This window comes from Hyperolius riggenbachi, chromosome 6 (genome assembly GCF_040937935.1).
Source record: "Hyperolius riggenbachi isolate aHypRig1 chromosome 6, aHypRig1.pri, whole genome shotgun sequence".
Taxonomy (NCBI): domain Eukaryota; kingdom Metazoa; phylum Chordata; class Amphibia; order Anura; family Hyperoliidae; genus Hyperolius; species Hyperolius riggenbachi.
Window position 1 is genome coordinate 289,333,129 of NC_090651.1, and position 22,208 is coordinate 289,355,336.

The 22,208-nt window shown below is 41.1% G+C and overlaps 1 protein-coding gene across 1 annotated transcript in view; it reads right to left on the bottom strand.

The window, feature by feature from the left end:
- LOC137522788 (serine/threonine-protein kinase SBK2-like) overlaps nucleotides 1-10,839 on the bottom strand; it is a 58,893-nt gene extending 48,054 nt beyond the window's left edge. Inside the window, exon 1 of the mRNA XM_068242875.1 lies at nucleotides 10,754-10,839. The gene's annotated coding sequence lies outside the window, so the exon portion shown is untranslated. The remainder of the gene's footprint in view (nucleotides 1-10,753) is intronic.
- Between the last annotated feature and the right edge of the window lie 11,369 nt (nucleotides 10,840-22,208).

A 22,208-nucleotide genomic window follows, 5' to 3' on the forward strand; every position in this document is an offset into this window, starting at 1 on the left:
GAACAAGGCTTTAATGGTGAGTCAGTCACACGTGTGTGCAGCACATGCATCTGTCACTATAACACATGATTCAAGATTTGTAACTAGTATAACTAGTAATAACTTGACAAATGACTCAATAAATAAAACCTATTCAGCAGCACATTTATGTGCCCTTAACAACATAACTTTGCGAACAAGTTAAACTTGAAAAAGCATTTAAACAGCCGGAGTAGTGTCGCACTTTTTATGCTTTCATGAGCTTTTATAGTTCCCGGCTTGCGTTGATTACGCTCTGCATTCATTCTGTAGTAGCTTTAGTACACTGTTAGCTGAAATGGGACATCTGGGGTCTTATCAGAGCATTTGGTCTCCTGGCTTGGACATTAAAGTAGGGTATTCTGTGAGTAAGGGAAGTGTTTTGGCACCAGGGTCAGAGAGCCTAAAGCCTTCTGCGGTATCATTGCACAACTGTGCATGCAAATCGCCACTCAGCACAGCACTACTGTTCAAGGCAGCGCCAAAGAATACCTTCACACCCTGACTTGAAATTACACACTTAGCAAAGTTCAAGGGTTTTAAATTGAAACAGTCAACACATATATTTACATATGCTGAGAAGAACTCAGTGCGAAATAAAGTTACATTTATTGCATATTTGGTTAATAAAAGCACAGTAGCGCTTTTATAAGGATCTTAATAGTCTTTAAATATTATTACAGTATTACAGATAAAGCAAACCTGAAATGAAAATAAACGTATAATATAATGAATTGTATGTGTAGTATATCTAAGAAATAGATCATCAGTAACAAAGAAAAAAGTCTCATGCTGTTTTCCAGTAATGGAAGAGTTAAAAAAAAATTCACTTGTTATCTATCAAAAGAGCTTCTCTGAGCTCTTCAACCCAACATGGGTCGCATTCAGTCCTGTTTTCTGAAGCACTTAAATAGCCAAGCAACAATGAGAGACAGCTTGAGATAAGGTTTTACTGCAGGAGGCTATTGCAGAATGATGCAATGTTAAAACAAAAAGCTATATCCAGTCAGGCAGGCTTTGTTTATATCTAAAATCGAGGGCAGCGATTTTCAATTTTATGAGCGTTTTTTTCAACTCCCGGAGCTCCACTGCATGGTACGATTTTGTGCAAAGCACTTTTGTAATAGCTTTTGCAGAGCGATTCCGTTTTTTCACTTCGTGAGGTCAGTCATCTGACGTCACTTCCTGATGTCAGACGTCAGGAAGTGAACTCCTTGACGCGGAAAATAATAAATACAATGTACTTATTCTTAAAAACACGAACGCAATCGCCGGATAAATAAAATAAAACAATTTGTGAGCATTTTGCATTTTCCTATACCTTCCGTTGCAGCAAAATCGCCCCGAAAAAATTGTACATGCGTCGCTTTTGTGAACGGAAAGCAGACGAAATGCGCTGATATGAACTATCCCATTAGGATTCATTGCACAAGGTATTTTTTCAAAGTCGATGGCGCCCAAAAAAAGCGCACAAAGCCCTAGGTGTGAACAAGCCCTAACTGAAAATAAAAAAATGAGACTTTTTTCTTTGCTATTAATGTCCTATTCATTATCCATACTACACATACAATTCATTATATCATAAGTGTTTCTTTTCACATCAGGTTTGCATTGAATAGCACTAATATTTTACTCAGTGTTTAACAGAGAACATTTATGCCATTAACAGTCTCTCATCGGGGTTCATGTTCCTTCTACAGTCATATTTGGAAGGGGGCTGCTAATGATACAATATTGAATGTATATTCTCACCATTATTATGTAATATAAAGAAATACCTAAAAAACCCATTCAAAGCCTATTCACTCTGTTTACCCACCTACTACATAGTAGCGTAACAGCGCTGGAAATTTGGGCCCGCCATGCGCGGCCGTAGGCCGTAATGTGAATTACGGCTATAGCGCTGCTCAGACAGTAATTTGGGTGCTGTCAAAAGACGGCGTCCAAATTACTTTAAAAATAGCATTATTTGTCCGCCAGAAATAGCTGGCAGCTGAATGACGCCCATACCTGCCTAGAGGTGGAATAGTAATTAATGCCGCTGGACTTTTGCAGGAGCAGGGGAGACATTTTTCGGCTTCTTCATTTCTCGGAGATCGAGATTGTAACATTACTGCGAACCTTAATGTGCCAACCATTGTGTGCCTGTGATGTGGCAGAAGTGTCCAGAGGAATAGCATGCATGTTAGTGCCCACTAATGTAAAATATAAACATTGTAAACACCACTAACAGCTGTTTTCCAGGAAGAAACGTGTTACACTTGTGTCTCTTGCAATTTCCATTACCACGATTGTGAAGCATTTGTGCCACGATCAGTCACGTGTATGTCACGATTGAGGGGCATTTTCCGACGGGAGAAAATAAGAAGGTCAGGAAACATTTTTGAATCACCAAATTGCTGAAAGAACGCAAAGCGGTACGATTGCTATGCAATTTTCCTGCTTTGCTATACTTTGTATTTGGAAGGTAATTGTAAGACAAATGCAAGAGGCACGATGGTTGTGATTGGGAAAAACCACAGTACAAATGCAGCATGCTTATGGAAGCCTCCCCATGTGGTTTCCATCAGTTACCGTGTACCCAGCGTTTTGCGATCCGATCGCATCGCAATCACATCACAAAAAGCATCTAGTGGAAAACAGCCCTTTATGTGCTTTATATACTGTGCAAGTGTAATTGTACACAGTTTTTTATATTATGTATACCTTATATTTAATTATTTACTTGTTCAGTTATATTTTATGTTTCCTTATTTATAGCATGCTTTACATTGTAATCATTTCAACTAATGTTATTGTGACTTGTTTTTATTTTTTACACAGTAGGTCTACCTGCCTAAAATTCCAGGAAAAGAAGGGTTCAGAGGGTCAAGCAGGAGCGTAGCAATAGGGGTTGCAGTGGTTGCCACCGCACCGGGGCCCTTGGGCCAGAGGTATTAGCTCTTTATTGGTCCTGTGGTTGTAATGTTAACTTCTATAGATACTTTGAATGACAATAAACATTAACAAGCTGTTCACCATCCCTTCTTGCCCCTCTGACCCTGTGGTTCTTCTTGGCAGGTTTTGGTGCGATGTATCAGTTGTTATGTATAGAGTGCTTAGGGGGCCCCAATGTAAAACTCGCACTGGAGCTCATAACTCCTTAGCTACACCACTGGGAACAAGCCTACATTCACACAGGTTTGTCACATGCTCTGCAGAAGCAATGATTTTGGACACTAGGGCAACAGATGTGCTTGGGCAATACCATGGGGTGCTGGGGGGTTTAGTTTGGAGGCCGGCACTCTGTTATCATTTATTACTTAGTTATTAGCCGAGCGCATGAAGCTGTGCACTGTAGCAGAACTCATATAGCGGTATGGGCGGCTCACTGAACAGTCATTAGTTCAGCTGCACTGTAGCCAAACTGATATAGTGGTAAGAAAGGTGGTCGGATTGATAGTGAGTTCAACTACAATGTGGCCAGACTCAGATAGTGTCATGGTCCAAGTGTGGGTTAGAGTGAGAGGGTAGTTTTAGGCATGGAGAAGGAGGCTAGTATTAGGCAAGGAGACAGGGGTTAGTATTAGGCAGGTAAAGGGGAGGTCAGTGTTAGCCTTCAGGAGGGGAGATTGGTGTGAAGAAGAGAGAAAGTAAAGATTTCGGTAATATCTTGCATCAGAATTCACTTGCCATTTAATTAAAGCTATGCTGACTAGCTAACCATCTGATTAGTGAGTCAAAAAACTCAATTTACAAAGCTTTTCTGATTGGCTTTTTGAGCTCTGGGATGAACTAAAGCAGAACAGCAGCAGTTGGGAGATCAGAGCAGCCGCAGTTGTGGAATCAGAGCAGCGGCCGTTGGGGAATCAGAGCAGCGGCCGTTGGGGAATCAGAGCAGCAGCAGTTGGGAAATCAGAATAGCAGCAGTTGTGGAATCAGAGCAGCGGCAGTTGGGAGATCAGAGCAGCAGCAGTTGGGGAAACAAAACAGAGCAGCAGCAGTTGGGAAATCACAACAGCAGCAGTTGTGGAATCAGAGCAGCAGCAGTTGGGAGATCAGAGCAGCAGCAGTTGGGAGATCAGAGCAGCAGCAGTTGGGGAAGCAGAACAGCAGCAGTTGGGGAATTAAAGCAGCAGTAGTTGGGGAATCAGAAAAGCAGCAGTTGGAGAAGCAGAGCAGGGGCAGTTGGGGAATCACAACAGTAGTAGTTGAGAAATCAGAACAGCAGCAGTTGAGGAATCAGCAGCAACAGTTAGGAATCAGAGTAGCAGCAGTTGTGGAATCAGAGCAGTGGCAGCTTGAAAACAGAGCGGTAGCAGTTGGGGAATCATTACAGCAGCAGTTGGGGAATCAGAGCAGTATCAGTTGGGGGATAAGAGCAGTAGCAGTTGGAGAATCAAAACAGCAGCCGCTGGAGAATCATTACAGCAGCAGTTGGGGAATCAGAGCAGCAGCAGTTGGGGAATCATTATAGCAGCAGTTGGAGAATCAGAGCAACGGCAATTGAGAGATCAGAGCATCAGCAGTTAGGTAATCAGAGCAGCAGCAGTTGGGGAATCAGAGCAGCAGCAGTTCGGGAATCAGAGCAGCAGCAGTTGGGAAATCAGAGCAGCTGCAGTTGGGAAATAAGAGCAGCAGCAGTTGGGGAATCACAACAGTAGCAGTTGGGAAATCAGAGCAGCCGCAGTTGGGAAATAAGAGCAGCAGCAGTTGGGGAATCAGAGCAACGGCATTTGGGAGATCAGAGCAGCAGCAGTTAGGGAATAATTACAGTGGCAGTTGGGGAATCAGAGGAGCAGCAGTTGGGGAATCAGAGCAGCAGCAGTTGGGAAATAAGAGCAGCTGCAGTTGGGAAATAAGAGCAGCAGCAGTTGGGAAATAAGAGCAGCAGCAGTTGAGGAATCAGAAAAGCAGCTGCTGGGGATCAGAGCAGCAGCAGTTGGGGAATCATTACAGCAGCAGTTGGAAAATCAGAACAGCAGCAGTTGAGAAATCAGAGCAGCAGCCGTTGGGGTATCAGAGCAGCAGCAATTGAGGAATCATTACAGCTGCAGTTGGGGAATCAGAGCAGCAGCAGTTGGAGAATTAGAGCAGCAACAGCTGGGGAATCAGGGGCTCAAAATGCGTTGCAATGACGAACCAACAGGTAACAATGCCAAACGATGTTTGATTTTGGGGAAACAAGCCACCAGCTGTGTGTACCGGCTCTAATCCAACCTGCATGCGCTTGTTATAGGTTCTGCCTCTCATTAGCGCAAAGTATAGATCATATTCATTGTGAGTTGTGGGAATCTAAGTTTGATTCCTGGTCTCAGGCATTCTGGGGTGCTTGTAATGGGTTGGCAAGCTGTTTGTATACAATGTTTAGAGTTCATTTAAACACTTTTTCCTCTAGAGATATACTGCTGCACAATTTCTCTTTCTTGAGGACAATTGTAATCTTCTCCAGGTCAGCTCTACATGTTTCAGGAATTTTAGTTAATCTTATTTTAAATTCCTACCTTGCTTTATGTCTATGTACTGCACATACATGGCAGGGCATGGCGTGAGTGCCAGCCTCAGTATCAGTTATGTAAAAAGGGAAAGAAAGATTCCTGCTCTCTGTCGATATAAACTCTTGCTCAAAGATGTGAATTTTTGGTGCACCGTGTATACCAACTGGGACAATGGACAGTGTACTGTTGCCATGCTTGCAAAAAGCCAGGAAATTGGACATCCAATTTTAATCATTCATAGCTGGCTGCAAGTTGAAAAGAAAAGGTATAACTTAATATAACCTGTGCAGAACTGTAAGGAGAGGGATATGGAGGCTGCCATATTTATGTCCTTTTAAACGATACCAGTTGCCTGGCTATCCTGCTCAAACTGACATGTGAGATGATGAGATACATTTGTATATATATATATATATATATATATATATATATATATATATATATATATATATATATATATATATATATATATATACACACTACCAAGCCTAGTTAGAACTTCCCTGTGTTCACACGCATAAAAGCTGCTTCTTTTTTTAACTGTTTTTGGGAGCTGAATGAACCAGATTTTACGTCACCCTGACTTGGCTGCTGTGTACACTTCAAAGTCAAAATTGCATTCCCTTGCAGTGAAAATAAGGATACAAAACTGTAGGGAAATTATAACATTGTTATTACGCTTGAGTATCACTTGAGTTTATTTTCAGTTCAGGTTAAGGCTAAGCAACAACAATGTTTATAATAAATGTAGTTTACATAAACTTATTAGGCCCCTTTTATACTTACTGCATCTCACCGCGGTACTCTTCCCTGCTGCAGCTCGTCAATGGGACTTACCACACTTCCCGCTGTGCAACACAATGCGGCAAAAGTGCCCCGGTGCTGCAGAAGTAACGCAGAACCTGCAGTGCATTACCTTGCGACACCCAGAAGTGAACCAAAACTCCCGTGTTAATTATTTTTTCCCCGCAGGTACAGTGCACAGTGAGACTTAATGTGCCCATACACTCGTCAGATTGGCAGCAGATAGATAAGAAATGCATCTGATGATCTATCTGATGCGTTTTTAGAACATTTTTTACCAGGATAGAATTCCAATAGATTTCAGTTTGAAATCTATTGAAATTCGATCTGATGGCATTTTTTTGCCATCAGATTTCCATTAAGGCCAATGCAAACTGATAAGCAATCTCATTAGATCGACCTAAATTTTCCACCCTGCAAGTTCGATGGAAATCCATCGAAATCGATCGAAATCGGCCGTCGATCGGTCGATTGGCCAACCGATTTGCAATCGATTGATCGATCGATCGATCGGGATCGATCGGTCGGCCAGAAAATCGGCTGAGTGTATGGGCTGCTTTACCAGCAGTGGTGCGGTGTGATTCATTAGTCTAAAAGAACCCTTAAAGTTCTTCCCTCTCCTCTGTTAGCAAACCTGTAAAAATGATTTCTTAATGTATCTGGTTTTCATTTTTCTCAGCTGCAAAAAGTAACTTGAGCTTCACAACTATGGTGTCTACTGTTACAAAAAGCCAAAGGCAGCCCCCCTAAACTAAGCACATGGTAAATTCTAATTTGCACAAGTCCATATTATAATGACAGAGGCGGGATCCCCCATTCTGCTCACACTGGCATTGCTGCTCTGCACAGAAGTGGCTGTAGTGGGAGTAGATTTTAGAGACAATGGCCTCAATTCACTAACCTTAAAGAGAAACTCCGACCAAGAATTGAACTTTATCCCAATCAGTAGCTGATACCCACTTTTACATGAAAAATACAATGATTTTCACAAACAGACCATCAGGGGGCGCTGTATGACTGATTTTGTGCTGAAACCCCTCCCACAAGAGGCTCTGGTACCGTACGGTACTCTGGGCAAACTGCCACAATGTAACAATGACACACACAGGAAATGGCTGTTTATAGCTGTCTGTTAAAGCCAGAACAGCTACATAATCTGCCCACAGTAACAATGTCACCATGTAATAAATGTCAGAATGTGAATCTGGGAGAGGAAAGATTTTACAATGAGCAAACTCTGACTAAATCATTTATACATAATTATGGTAAAAATTAAGCACCTTTTTATATTAAATTATTTTCACTGGAGTTCCTCTTTAACTCCTGTCTTTAATAACTCTTCTGAGCTGTTTTACAGTTATCACCATGGTGATATAATTGTGATAACTGTAAAACAGCTCAGAAGAGTTATTAAAGACAGGAGTTAAGCTTAGTGAATTGAGGCCATTGGCCTCAATTCACTAGGTTAACTCCTGTCTTTAATAACTCTTCTGAGCTGTTTTACAGTTATCACCACGGTGATATAATTGTGATAACTGTAAAACAGCTCTGAAGAGTTATTAAAGACAGGAGTTAACCTTAGTGAATTGAGGCCAATGTAAGAGTCTTTTGATGAAATTCATAGGGTGGATTGGTTCTCTTATTTATGTATTGGCCTTTGCTCTTTAGTGATCCTACATTACTGTGCATCAGAACAATATGGTGACGGTGGCTGATTGTCTAATATTCAGCATACCACATGTGACCAGAAAAAGGTCACATAAAGGGTAGCTGTCATAATATTGTGCAATGTAATATGTAGTTTCAGCAGGAAGCAGTGGAAGGAGTGGGCACAGATATACAACTGCCAAGAGTCTCATACCCTGGACTGCAAATACACTACCTTTCTTGTTGGGTAATATCCTATATAATAAAACCCTAATGTCTCTGCGTCCCATGACCCTGTGTGTTTTTGTTGTGCGCATGTGCAGGGAGGGACGCAGAGACACTGCCAAGAGCTGGGGGAATGACGAGGCGGGGGGCCAGGAGGGGTGGGTGGGTGCGTGGGGGCACATGAGCGCACGGAGGGGGGGCGCGTGCATGTGAGCGCGCGGTGGGGGGCGGTGACAGATCTAGCCCGTTTTTAACATCCAACCTTTGAGCTCCAATGGTTCACCTATGTACAAGTGCATGGCAATCACTGAGTAAAGTGGAGGCAAAATAAGTCATGGTTAGAGCCCCACTTGCATTGTGGCCCCCCAGCAGTTGCTATGGCTGCTGCATCTATTGCTACACCCACACAAACAATTTTGGTTCATTTGCACATGCATGTTGTGCACATGGACCCAATACATTGAAATTCTCATCAGAATTCCTACTTCCTTTTACTTACAGTACATATATACAGAGTAAAGATACTAAGCATCTGAATTCACAATTTAAAGAGACACTGCAGCAAAAAAAAATGATGATATAATGATTTGTATGTGTAGTACAGGTAAGAAATAAAACATTAGCAACAGAGACATAAGTCTAATATAGTTTCCAGTACAGGAACAGTTAAGAAACTCATACACACGCTGGATTTTCGCAAACGACCCGTCGTTTGGACGTCATTTGGACGTCAAATCGGGCGTGTGTACAGTCTGTCGTTCAGCTGATAAGACTGGATTTAAACGATCCGCCAAGCGGATCGCTCAAGTCCAGTCTTATAAGTTGAACGACAAACTGTACACACGCCCGATTTGATGTCCAAACGATCGGACGTTTAAATGTCCAAACGACGGGTCGTTTGCAAAAATCCAACGTGTGTATGTACCTTAAAGCTTATTATCTCAATTGTCAGCGTCTGTATTTTTTTTTCTCTCCGAAGGACAGGTCAATAGTTCATAAGACTGCTCTGTAAAAACATTTAAAATTCTGAGTAGTGTGTAAACTGCAAATATTAGAGAATGGTGCAATGTTATAAAAAAAAACATTATATAACCGAAAATAAAAATATGAGAATATTTTCTTTGCTACTAACCTTCTAGTAATTATCTGTACTAACTACACTACCAATTTTTTATACCTCTTTAAAGAAACCTAAAATAATGTATACTTAACTGCATATGTGTAAGATTATCTGAAAAAAAAAACTGTCTAATTATTCTTTACTTACTGCATACCTTTAGACAGTTATTACTAAAAAATAACTATTTAGTAATACAAATTCTTAATTCTACTACCTGTAATAAACAGTTCTCACCACAGAATACAATGCAACAAAAATTTAAGTCACCAGCATTTGTGCTCTGGCAGAAGTAATATAGATCAGTAATTATTGAATTCCATTTTTGGAAATGTCTTACACACGTTTTTTGCCTTCTGTTAGACAGTCCTTTAGGCAGGGGACACACTTGTCTTTCAGTTTTCTGCGCGTGTTTTTCTGCACACCATGTGTGTTGGTATGCAGAAAAACGTGCGCGTTTTGACTCAGCAGCTAATGTAATTGATAGAGAAAAATGACAAAATGTGCAGGATTATCCTGCAGGATGTCAGGTTCATTTTGCACGTGAAAAACACATTATGTGTGAACTAGCCCATTGATTATCCTGCGTTCTCAGTTTAAATCAGTTTTTCTGTGAAAAGCGTGCACGAAAACAGTCAAGTGTGTCCCCTGCCTAATACTCTGAAACGTACAGGGAAGTCACAACAGCAAAAACATTACCTCAGAATGGTTTGCACAAAAGTAAAACGCTATCGCTAAAAGTAAGTAAATGAAAACAAAATCTGAAGGAGTCATTACAGAAATTCCATGGTGCTTCTCAAACTGCCAACTGAATCACAGCCTGACCTTGATTAACAGATTTTTCAAGCTTATTTCAACAGCAAATAGTTGTGTTGTTAGTCACTGGTAGGAGATGAGAAAAGTGGCAGCAAAATGATACCCTTCATTAGCGGAGTAGTAGGTTTAAGCTGCGAGCTTTCCAAGCTACTTATTGTTGAACTCTTCATTAATCGTAATGTCGTGTTTGATCAAGAGAGTCAAGCACACATAAAACCTTGAAACTTAAACCCATCTCCTAACATCAACATATTAGTTCCTCATCTCATGCTTATAACACAATGTGCATGTAATGTAGCATGTTATTCTAGCACACATGACTATCACTAATACCAGTCATTTTCATTTAGCTTTTCATTCGCTTATTAACTACAGCCAGAATCGTAGAATCAATTTTGAATACAGCAACCAAGCATTAATCATTCCATAACTGATTTGATTATGAGTAATGTAAATATACAAAAATTAAAACTTTATATATATCTACACAAACACAACATGTATTACATCAAAGATATTTAGTCTCAAAGCAGATATTCTAAGCAAGGTCCTTCTATTCTTCTACAAAGCACAATAATATGAACATGTTACATGATCTTATGTTTAAATAGATGAAGGAAGCAGTATGGTTGCCTCTATATGTCCTCACCTTTTCACGTGAAGAGCAGACTGTGCTTTTGGTTGGCTTGAGCTGTTGTGTTTCTGTTTCTGCAAGTGACTTCAATCTATCTTCCTAAGTGTACATTCTGGTCCCCTGCCAGTTTTTACTGACCAGCACTACTGCTTTTGCCAGTGGGCTGAAGAGATGTCGAGTCTCAGTTTCTCTTGCATGACATATTAACTGTTTGGTGGCTTTTATATTAAATTAATTCATGGAAAAATAGGTTATTTTGCCAGAGACACAGCAAAATGTATCATGAAGTACACAGTGTGAAATCATTAACAAATCAAAAGTTTGTGCATCCAGGATACACTATTTTGCTGTGTGTATTAATAATGATAACTATATATTATAGGGAAACTATATTAGCAGTCTACCTATTCTTTATTCATCTTTTAAGAGAGGTTCAACTCTTAAACTCGTACTAATGTGTGTGTATGTATATATATATATATATATATATATATATATATATATATATATATACATATTCATATTCCTATGATCCAATTACCTCACCTGCCCATATGAAAAAACAAAACTTGCCAGTGAGAAAAGAATACTTTTTATTAAAGAACCACTGTAGTTAAAAAAAACATCAGCAGTTAAAATCTGACAGAATTGACAGGTTTTGGACTAGTCCATCTCCTCATGTGGGATCCTTGGGATTTTCTTTGTTTTTAATAGCATTCCTTAAAGGGAACCTAAACTGAGAGGGATATGGATGTTTCCTGTTAAACAATACCAGTTGCCTGACAGTCCTGCTGATCTCTTAGGCTGCAGTAGAGGCTGAATCACACACCTGAAACAACCATGCAGCTAATCCAGTCTGACTTCAGTCAGAACACCTGATCTGCATGCTTGTTGAGGGGCTGTGGCTGAAAGTATCAGAGACACAGGATCAGCAGGGGAGTCAGGCAACTGTTATTAGTTTAAAAGGAAAAATTCATATCCTTCTCAGTTTAGGTTCCCTTTAAATGGAAGTTGCTAAGTCTAACTGACAAAATAGTGTACAAGTGAGTAGGGAGGCTGGCTGGTATCTTATGCTAGGTACACACCATACAATTTTCTGTTAGATTTTCTCTTAGATTTACCTGCCAGATAGCTTTTTTCCATGTTGTAGGTAAATCTAACAGAAGAATCTAACAGAAAATTGTATGGTGTGTACCTAGCATTACTAGTTTGGCTGTTAGACTCAGCAACTGCAGTTTCGGAAAGGCTTTTGAAAACAGCTAGTCCAAATCTGGTGGGTTCTGTCAGATTTTAACTGCTTAGGTCTGGTGCACACCGAGCGGCTTTTTGGGCGTTTTCAGATCCGCTTGCGGCTGCGGATCTGCTTGGTCAATGTATCTCAATGGGGTGGTGCACACCAGAGCAGCAGGCGTTTTGCAGAAACGAAAAATGCCTGGGTGAGGCATTTTTTGGATTTCGGATGCGTTTCTGCCTCAATGTTAAGTATAGGAAAAACGCAAACCGCTCTGAAAAACGCCTGTTCAGAGCGGTTTTGCAGGCGTTTTTGTTACAGAAGCTGTTCAGTAACAGCTTTACTGTAACAATATATGAAATCTACTATACTGAAAACTGCAGCAGCAATCCGCAAAACGCTAGCAAAACGCCTCATAAAAATAAAAAAAAGCGTTTAAAAATCTGCTAGCATTTTGCGGATCTGCTAGCGGGTTTTGGTGTGCACCAGCCCTTACTTTGTTTGCTATAGTGGTCCTTTACTGTCCCAAGGGTCTTTTTTCCCTGGTTAAGCATTTGCTTTAGCATTTAGATGTAAGTAGTGTTCTTTATGGTAGCCATACACGGTACAATAAAAACGTTTGATTTTCCCATTTTTTCGACCAAAACGATTGAAAATTGAGGCACCTTTAAAGGGATACTGTAGGGGGGTCGGAGGAAAATGAGCTGAACTTACCCGGGGCTTCTAATGGTCCCCCGCAGACATCCTGTGTTGGCGCAGCCACTCCCCAATGCTCCGGCCCCACCTCCGGTTCACTTCTGGAATTTCTGACTTTAAAGTCAGAAAACCACTGCGCCTGCGTTGCCGTGTCCTCGCTCCCGCTGATGTCACCAGGAGTGTACTGCGCAGACACAGACCATACTGGGCCTGCGCTGTGCGCTCTTGATGACATCAGCGGGATCGAGGACACGGCAACGCATGCGCAGTGGTTTTCTGACTTTAAAGTCAGAAATTCCAGAAGTGAACCGGAGGCGGGGCCGGAGCATCGGTGATCGGCTGCGCGGGCACAGGATGTCTGCGGGGGACCATTAGAAGCCCCGGGTAAGTTCAGCTCATTTCCCCCCGACCCCCCTACAGTATCCCTTTAATTTAAAGGTACTCCAAGCAGTGCAGTAACTATGGAAAGAAGCATACCATTTTGAAGCTCTCTTTCTCCTCTTTCCACCCTACGCCTTTTAGTATTCACTATTTTCGCGATTGAAATTGTGGCCGCCATCTTGGATTCCTTATTCAGCATTGTATTATGCAGGACGACACTTTCCCCAGTGTCAGCAGCTCCATTCAGTGCAATGCAATGAAATACAAGGAACCCAGGGGAATATAATTACAAACATCATGCCGGTAGGTGTGAGGATATAATTAATTAGTTGTGGGTATGCTTAAAGGCATACCCACAGGCACTGCTCTGAGTCCCTTTAAACATGGGGGCAAATGAGTTTTGTTTTGGTTTATTGACGCTCCAAAAGTGCCTATTTACTTTCAATTATTATTATTTTTTTCTGAGCTGTATTTAAAAAAGTTCCCCCTTTCACGACCACGTCTGTTTTTGCCAGAACAGATTATAATGCCAAATGTTAATCCCAGTTTATATAGTCCTTGATATGCCAGGGCGCTCTGCAAGAGAGTGGAAGAAGTTATGCCACACTCCCTCTACCCCAAACTTTACTTTTCCTCCAAGTCAAGGACAAGGGACTCTTCCTTACCTCAGAGCCCAGGAGAGGTGGGGATAATTGCTCCCACCCTTGAAGATAGCCCAAGTGCAGAAAGCATGCAACCTGAGGCAAGGTCATACAAACTCAGTAGCTACCTAGCTTGTTTGGCTCATTTCTTAAGTAGTATGTTATTTTCATGTAAAATAGCGACAATATTTGCATCTCATCGATCATCACTGATGGGCAGGGAAGCCTTCCATCACAATCAAGGACCAAAGATTAGAATGGTGGAAGTGACTGTCCGTGGCTCTGCCTCTGACACAGGAGACCTGGGTTTGAATATCGGCTCTACCTGTTCAGTAAGCCAGCACCTATTCAGTAGGAGACCTTGGGCAAGACTCTCTAACATTGCTACCACCTATGGAGCGCATCCTAGTGGCTGCAGCTCTGGTGCTTTGAGTCTGCCAGGAGAAAAGTGAAATATAAATATAGTTTCTGGTCACTCTGGGGTTTTTGTCTGACATCCTTACCAACATTTATCCTGGGTGTAGCTCTGCAACAAATCAGCCACAACAGGTAATCACTGACTGGGTGTGTTCTAATCACAGTTTACATTGTTCAAGATTATTTCAGGGTCGCTTTAAAAATACAAATGATGTGGTGGAAGTAAAGGGGCCCATACACTTTCCGTCCGAAATCAATCGTTCCTGTCGATTCCCGACGATCCGTCCGTGCAGAAGATTTTTCTCGATCGCCGGCGGGTCTGGAGTGCGTCGATAGCGGCGTTCGAATGCCCGACGACTGACGCAATGCAGCGGGTATACATTTCCTGTTCCGGCCAGTGCGAGTCCCCGCTTTCACTGCTGTCTTCTCCGCTCTGGTCTGGTCTCCGGCATGCTTCACTTCTGCCGGGCAGGAAGAAGTGTAGCATGCCGGAGACCAGAGCGGAGAAGGAGAAGACAGCGGAGACCTGGGGACTCGCAGCGGCGGAGCAGCTAATGTATGCGGCGGGGGGGGGGAGCGGCGGCAGCACCACCACCACAGATTGTTAATGGTTTCAGGCTGAATTCGGTTCACAATCTGTTTGCAGTAAAGGTGGCCATACGATCCCTCTCTGATCAAATTCGATCAGAGAGGGATCTATCTGTTGATCGAATCTGATGGCAAAGCGACCAGTGTATGGCCACCTTAAGCCATTTAATTTTAATTATTGATTTCAGCTTAAAGCTAAAAAAAAATAAGGTTTCAAGTGTTCCAGAGATCAACTAAAGTAAAGAATCGATACTTACGTGGGCTTCCTCCCACCCCATAAACACATGCGAGTCCCTCGCCATCCTCCTGTGGTCTGCTGTTCATGCACGATCAGCCCTGTTAACTTGCTCAGTCGCGTCCAGTCTGTGTCTTCTACGTATGCGCGAGACTTGGACTGACGTCACTGAGCAAGTCACCAGGGCTGATCGCGGGTAAACGGCAGACCGCGAAAGGACAGCGAGGGACACGCACGTGTTTATGGGGCAGCAGGAAGCCATGGGTAAGTATTGATCTTTTCTTTAGTTGAGCTCTGGTTTCCTTTAAAGAACAAGTGACACCCATGCTAACCTAGAAATAAAAAACACATATATAAGTAGATAAATACTACTTCTACTTACATAACAGATGTATTGTGCTATCCACGTAATAATTCCTGTGAATTTTACAAAGGAAAAGCAGAAAATCCTAATCTAGGCAGTGGCCATCTTGCCAAACTAATCCTGACATCATATCGTCCCTGACTCTTGTTTTCCCCCCTCCCTTCTCTTGTTCATTGTTTATTCACTAGCCACTTCCTCCGAGAGTCTTCAGACACTCCCACTGAGGTGTATAATAACAACTGCACTGTCTATTTTTTTTTATTTACACATCCAATCACTGAGTCACCTCAGCCTTGCTTGTAAACACAATTGATCAGAGGGTGTTTCTGAAAAGCAGCTAGATAGGGAAATAAATGGAAGAGGAATATATTATAGATAAAAAGAACTCCCAGCATTCAACTCTGTGGCACTGTTTGGCACTAGGGCCAGTGTTCCTAAAGTATGCCATAACTCCAAACCATAACAGCAGAACAAGTTTTGCAAGTTTTAAATGCAGGATTAGCATCTTTATCACTTAATACACTCAGACCAGTTGCTGTTGAAATTTGATTTTTATGGTGACAATACTGCTTTAAAGCTAACATCTACTGTAACCATATTACAGTAAATAATCTGGATATATTATATCCTGTGCTTGCAATGTCAACCTAATATTACAACAAAGACCTATATTCCTCACTCCACATGACAATAATAATGGCAACTGTTAGGTGATACACAACAATCCATGAAGAGTCAGTGTACTAATGCTAGATTGCTGAAAGAAGGTCTTGGTTCCTCCTGAATGATCATGCTTTACACATCTACAATGTCCTTGCCCTGACTCAGGAATAATTAAGCTGGACTCATTTAAGCCCTTCAGCAAGTGTTGATTGATCACTGCAGTGCTTAGCTGCTGCACATAACACAGAGTGGGGTCATCCACAAAGGCAGCTGGAGTCATGATTTTCTGGTGGTATTAAGTATCCATAGTATCCATCTACCAAGATGTTGCTGAATTACCACTGCCACCTCCAGATGGCCAATACTGCGCCACCCAGGCAGGAGAAATTGAAAGTTAGTGAATTCACAATTATGAAAAAAAGGACACGGCGCTCACAGGCTGTATGCAACAACAAGCTGTATTGGAGCTAGGTGAAACCCACTACATGTTTCGGGCAGAGTCCTTCCTCAGGTGTAAATGTAAAAAATAGATAGATAGATAGATACATGTAGATAGATAGATAGATAGATAGATAGATAGATAGATAGACCAGTGAGATGTACTTGTCCCAGAGCAAATGCACTATGTATTACTTTCTTACTGTTGGTAGTAAAATGTGACAAATCTTTGACTAGTGTGGACTAGTCCATCTACTCATGTGGGACTCTCAAGGTTTTCCATGTTTTCAAAAGCACTTACTGTTCCGCAGTTGTTCAGTCCACTTGCCAGAACTGTTTGCATCAACTAGGGAGGCTGACTGGCATCTTTGTATAGATTTTTTTCTAGGCAGTGCTTTTGTAAACAATAGAGAAAATATTGAGAGCCCTTCTTGAGGAAATTGACTAGTCCAAAGCCTGTAAGATTTTGCTACCTACTGTAAGTGACATAGACATAAGACAAAAATAATTTATGGTGTATTTTACGCTGGTAGGAATCTATGTCTTTAACCTACGTGCTTACATGCATTTTTACATTCTTTGTGATAGTGGTCCTTTAACATAATCAGTAAAAACATGCAGAGGCATTATCAGATTCCTCCCCATCCAATATGTACAGTATTCCAGTGATACAGTTAGCAGACTGCAGCTTACATTCTCAGCTTGGCTTGTCTGTCACATGATGCTTCAGTGAACAGTAACACAAGTTGTTTCCATGTATAACAAGCTCACTGTCCTGCTACTGGAATGAGCGTATAGTAGTGGAGGTTGATTTGTGTGACACTGCGCACTTCACATTGCAGAAGGATGTATGCTACATAAAAAGGTCACAGGCTTCTGAGGGACGCATTGATATATGGCATAGGACATAGCTTTTGCTAACATAGTTACAGTAGCATACAAAGATGTTTTCCTTTTCTTGAATTCCTCTATAAATGTTTTTTTTTTAAAAGGTATTTTTGAATCTTTAAATAGATAAACATTAAACTCAAGAAACATAGGACAACTGAAGTGAGGATTTTGGAGGCTGCCATATTTATTTCCTTTTAAACAATACACATCGCCTGGCTGACCTGCTGATGTTCCGTCTCTAATACTTTTAGCTACAGGCAATGAACAAGCATGCAGCAGATCAGATGATTCTGACATTATTGCCAGATCTGACAAGATTAGCTGCATGCTTGTTTCTGGTGTACTTCAGACACTTCTGCAGCCAAATAGATCAGCAGGGCTGCCAGGAAACTGGTGTTGTTAATGGGAAACAAATATGTCAGCCTCCAAATTCTTCTCCTTTCAGTTGCCCTTTAATCAAGTGACAGAGCCGTCCTGTACTTATACCACACAATGAAAAAAAAGTAAATGACCTCTCAAAGAGGAACTGTAACCAAGGTTTGATAGTCATACTAGTAGGTAGCTGATACCCCCTTTTCCCGGGAGAAATATTTACCTTTTCTCAAATAGATCTTTCGGGAAGTGGGGAGGATGTGTGTGTGTGTGTGTGGGGGGGGGGGTCTGTATGACTAATATTGTGGTGAAACCCCTCCCACAGAGTGATGTCATGACCTTGGTCCTGACAATTTGCTGTCTGTGAACTTCATTGCATTTTGGGAAACAACGTCTTTTTCCGACTACCAAGCAAGTATCTCCCTCTGTGCATAGAATTATCAGTAAAGAACATTCCGTACAGATCACCTGGCGGGACTAAAGATGTCACCACCAGTGATACATTTCAGAATTTAAGGAAATAGTTTTCAATGGGCAAACACTAACTAAATAATCTATGAATGAATATTGTAAACAAAAAACACAATGTTATTCATTATGTTATTTTTACTACAGTTCCTGTTTAAATATAGTAACTGCATCAGCTTTAAGCAATCATTTCAACTACTTGGTGCAGTGTTATATTTTTTTGACATCACTTTTGAGGAATTTGTACCCGCTGTTTTTTGCTAAACTTTAATTGAGACCCGTTGACAGATTTATCAATGTGAATTGCTCACTTCAAAAACATGCAACACTATCTCCAGTAGATTTGTGTCAAGATTTTAACTAGGCTAATCTGCGGGTAGGGAAAAAATTGTAAACTGATGCCTTTAACGGTGACATAATAAAGTGACAGAACACATGTTTTCAGGGGTTTCGTGAACTTCGCCAAGCATATTCACAGATGTGGCAGAGTGCGCACTATATTCACAGTCGGATCGAAAAATGCTGTATACAAACAACATATAAATATATCCATTTCCTATATACTAGATAAAGTTTATTACAGAGGTGTCTGGAGTCTGTTGGGGAGATTCTAGTTGTTGTAATTGAAGGATAATTTCAGAATTGAATGATGATTATTATTATTATGTATTGGATTTATATAGCGAAGCGCTGTACAATACATAGGATTACAGACAATGATAACAGGGGTGACCGACAATACAATGTAATAAGCAATGGATACAATAATACAGTTAATAAGCAATAAGATACACAGCACAATGCAGGTAGTAGTACAATGCCAGATCATACACTGGAGTGGTAGTGCCAAATACAAGTTTACATATTCTGGGTAGAGTGTACAATCAAGTATGATAGCATTCGGAATACTCAAATAAAGCAATTTTGTTTCTAAGTGGTTGATTTTGCACTATGAATGACCTTTGGTGTATTTTTGTTTCAAAGGCAAAAAGAGGTCTTGAATATGGAAGATGGCTTCCTGTCATCTTGTTAGATATCATTCACTTGCACTCAGTGACTCCAGCCTGCTGGGCTCCGGACAAGCTATGCTAAATGGTAGCCAGTAGTACAGCACATTCGTTATCAACATTTTTACATTCTGTTTGTACACAGTGTCTTTGGCAGATTCTATAAATATCCTTCACTCTGGTACTTCAGCTTAAGGGGTACATTAGATGTCTTAAATAAAAGCTTGATTCAAGTGCAGTGTAATAAATAGATGTCTGAAAGCTAACTTTTTTTAGTTTGCTATAGAAGGTTATCATTTTTGGTGTATTTTCTTTGTTTGTTTGTTGCCGACTATGCAACTTTTGAATCTTAACGTGAACCTGAACCAAATGAAATTATTTAAAATAAACACATGATGTACCTGCAAATTAATATTACATACTTACCTCACTGCCACTTCCTCTCAAAAGCTGACCATTTACTTCTCTTACAACAATTCCTTCCACTTCAGACAAGATTTTACTGGAATTATATATCAGTTTCTGTCAGTTATAACTGACAGGAAAACTGATGAGCAAGGTAATGTCCATGTTTCCCTATGGCTCAAGTGGGTGATATTACAGTTTAACAATGTGCTGACCAGGAAGCTGTTATGGAGTAATGGCCATTTTCAATATGGAGGACGGAGAATTCCATCAATCTCGGTGGAAAAACAGGATGCAGGAGACATGTATATGTTTATTTAGACTTTTATTTTTCAGTTCAGGTTTGCTTTAAAGGGAATGTAAGGTGAGAGACATACAGTATGGAGGCTGCCATATGTATTTCCTTTTAAACAATACACATGCCTCTAATACTTTTAGGCATAGACCCTCAACAAGCATGCAAAGCAAATGTTTCTGACAAAAATCTGACAAGATTAGCTGCATGCTTGTTTCAGGTATGTGATTTAGACACTACTGATGCCAGAAAGATCAGCAGGGCTGCCAGGCAACTGGTATTGTTTAAAGGGAAATACATATGGCAGCAGGGGCATAACAATAGACCCAATGGATGCAGCCTTGGGGGGCCCAGAAGCCACAGTGGCCTCGTCCTGAGAGACTGACAACTAAGGGCAAGGAGAGAAAAAAACTTTCTGCTCTATACACAATTTTTCTAATGACTCCATCTGCTCAGCCACTGATACGAAATCATACAAAGTTTTATAGACAAAGATTTGTAGACAGTCCTTATTCAGTGTGCAGGGGAGGGGCCTTATCCAAAGTTTTGCAGGAGGGCTCAGTGATTTTTTAGGTACGCCCCTGTATGGCAGCCTTTCATATGTCCATCACCTCATGTTCCTTTTACCTAATTTAAATATACACTTTTTTTTTGTCTTTTGGATCATTATCTCGCTACATACAGCGAGATTTTTTTGCAAACAAAAGTTAGATACTTGCCTAAGTAGAGTGAAGCCTCTGAATGCTCCAAGTGTCTCCCCTATTGTCATTGATTGTACCCTTATTTAGAGTGGGTTGCAAAAGTATTCGGCTCCCTTGAAGTTTTCCACATTTTGTCACATTACTGCCACAAACATGAATCAATTTTATTAGAATTCCATGAGAAAGACCAATACAAAGTGGTGTACACGTGAGAAGTGGAACGAAAATCATACACGATTCCAAACATTTTTACAAATCAATAACTGCAAAGTGGGGTGTGCATAATTATTCATCCCCCTTTGGTCTGAGTACAGTCAGTTGCCCATAGACATTGCCTGATGAGTGCTAATGACTAAATAGAGTGCACCTGTGTGTAATCTAATGTCAGTACAAATACAGCTGCTCTGTGATGGCCTCAGAGGTTGTCTAAGAGAATATTGGGAGCAACAAAGTCCAAAGTCCAAAGAACACACCAGACAGGTCAGGGATACATTTATTGAGAAATGTAAAGCAGGCTTAGGCTACAAAAAGATTTCCAAAGCCTTGAACATCCCACTGAGCACTGTTCAAGCGATCATTCAGAAATGGAAGGAGTATGGCACAACTGTAAACCTACCAAGACAAGGCCGTCCACCTAAACTCACAGGCCGAACAATGAGAGCGCTGATCAGAAATGTAGTCAAGAGGCCCATGGTGACTCTGGACGACCTTCAGAGATCTACAGCTGAGGTAAGGGAATCTGTCCATAGGACAACTATTAGTCATGCACTGCACAAAATTGGCCTTTATGGAAGACTGGCAAGAAGAAAGTCATTGTTAACAGAAGAGCATAAGAAGTCCCATTTGCAGTTTACCACAAGCCATGTGGGGGACACAGCAACCATGTGGAAGAAGGTGCTCTGGTCAGATGAGACCAAAATGGAACTTTTTGGCAAAAATGCATAACGCTATATGTGACGGAAAACTAGCACTGGACATCGCTCAAAACACACCATCCCCACTGTCAAATATGGTGGTGGCAGCATCATGCTCTGGGGGCGCTTCTCTTCAGCAGGGACAGGGAAGCTGGTCAGAGTTGATGGGAAGATGGATGGAGCCAAATACAGGGCAATCTTGGAAGAAAAACTCTTGGAGTCTGCAAAAGACTTGAGACTGGGGTGAAGGTTCACCTTCCAGCAGGACAATGACCCTAAACATAAAGCCAGGGCAACAATGGAATGGTTTAAAACAAAACATATCCATGTGTTAGAATGGCCCAGTCAAAGTCCAGATCTGAATCCAATCGATAATCTGTGGCAAGATCTGAAAACTGCTGTCCACAAATGCTGTCCATCTAATCTGACTGAGCTGGAGCTGTTTTGCAAAGCAGAATGGACAAGGATTTCAGTCTCTAGATGTGCAAAGCTGGTAGAGACATACCCTAAAAGACTGGCAGCTGTACTAGCAGCAAAAGGTGGTTCTACAAAGTATTGACTCAGGGGGCTGAATAATTACGCACACCACACTTTGCAGTTATTGGTTTGTAAAAAATGTTTGAAATCATGTATGATTTTCGTTCCACTTCTCATGTGTACAACACTTTGTATTGTTCTTTCACATGGAATTCCAATAAAATTGATTCATTTTTGGCGCAGTAATGTGACAAAATGTGGAAAACTTTTAAAGGGGCCGAATACT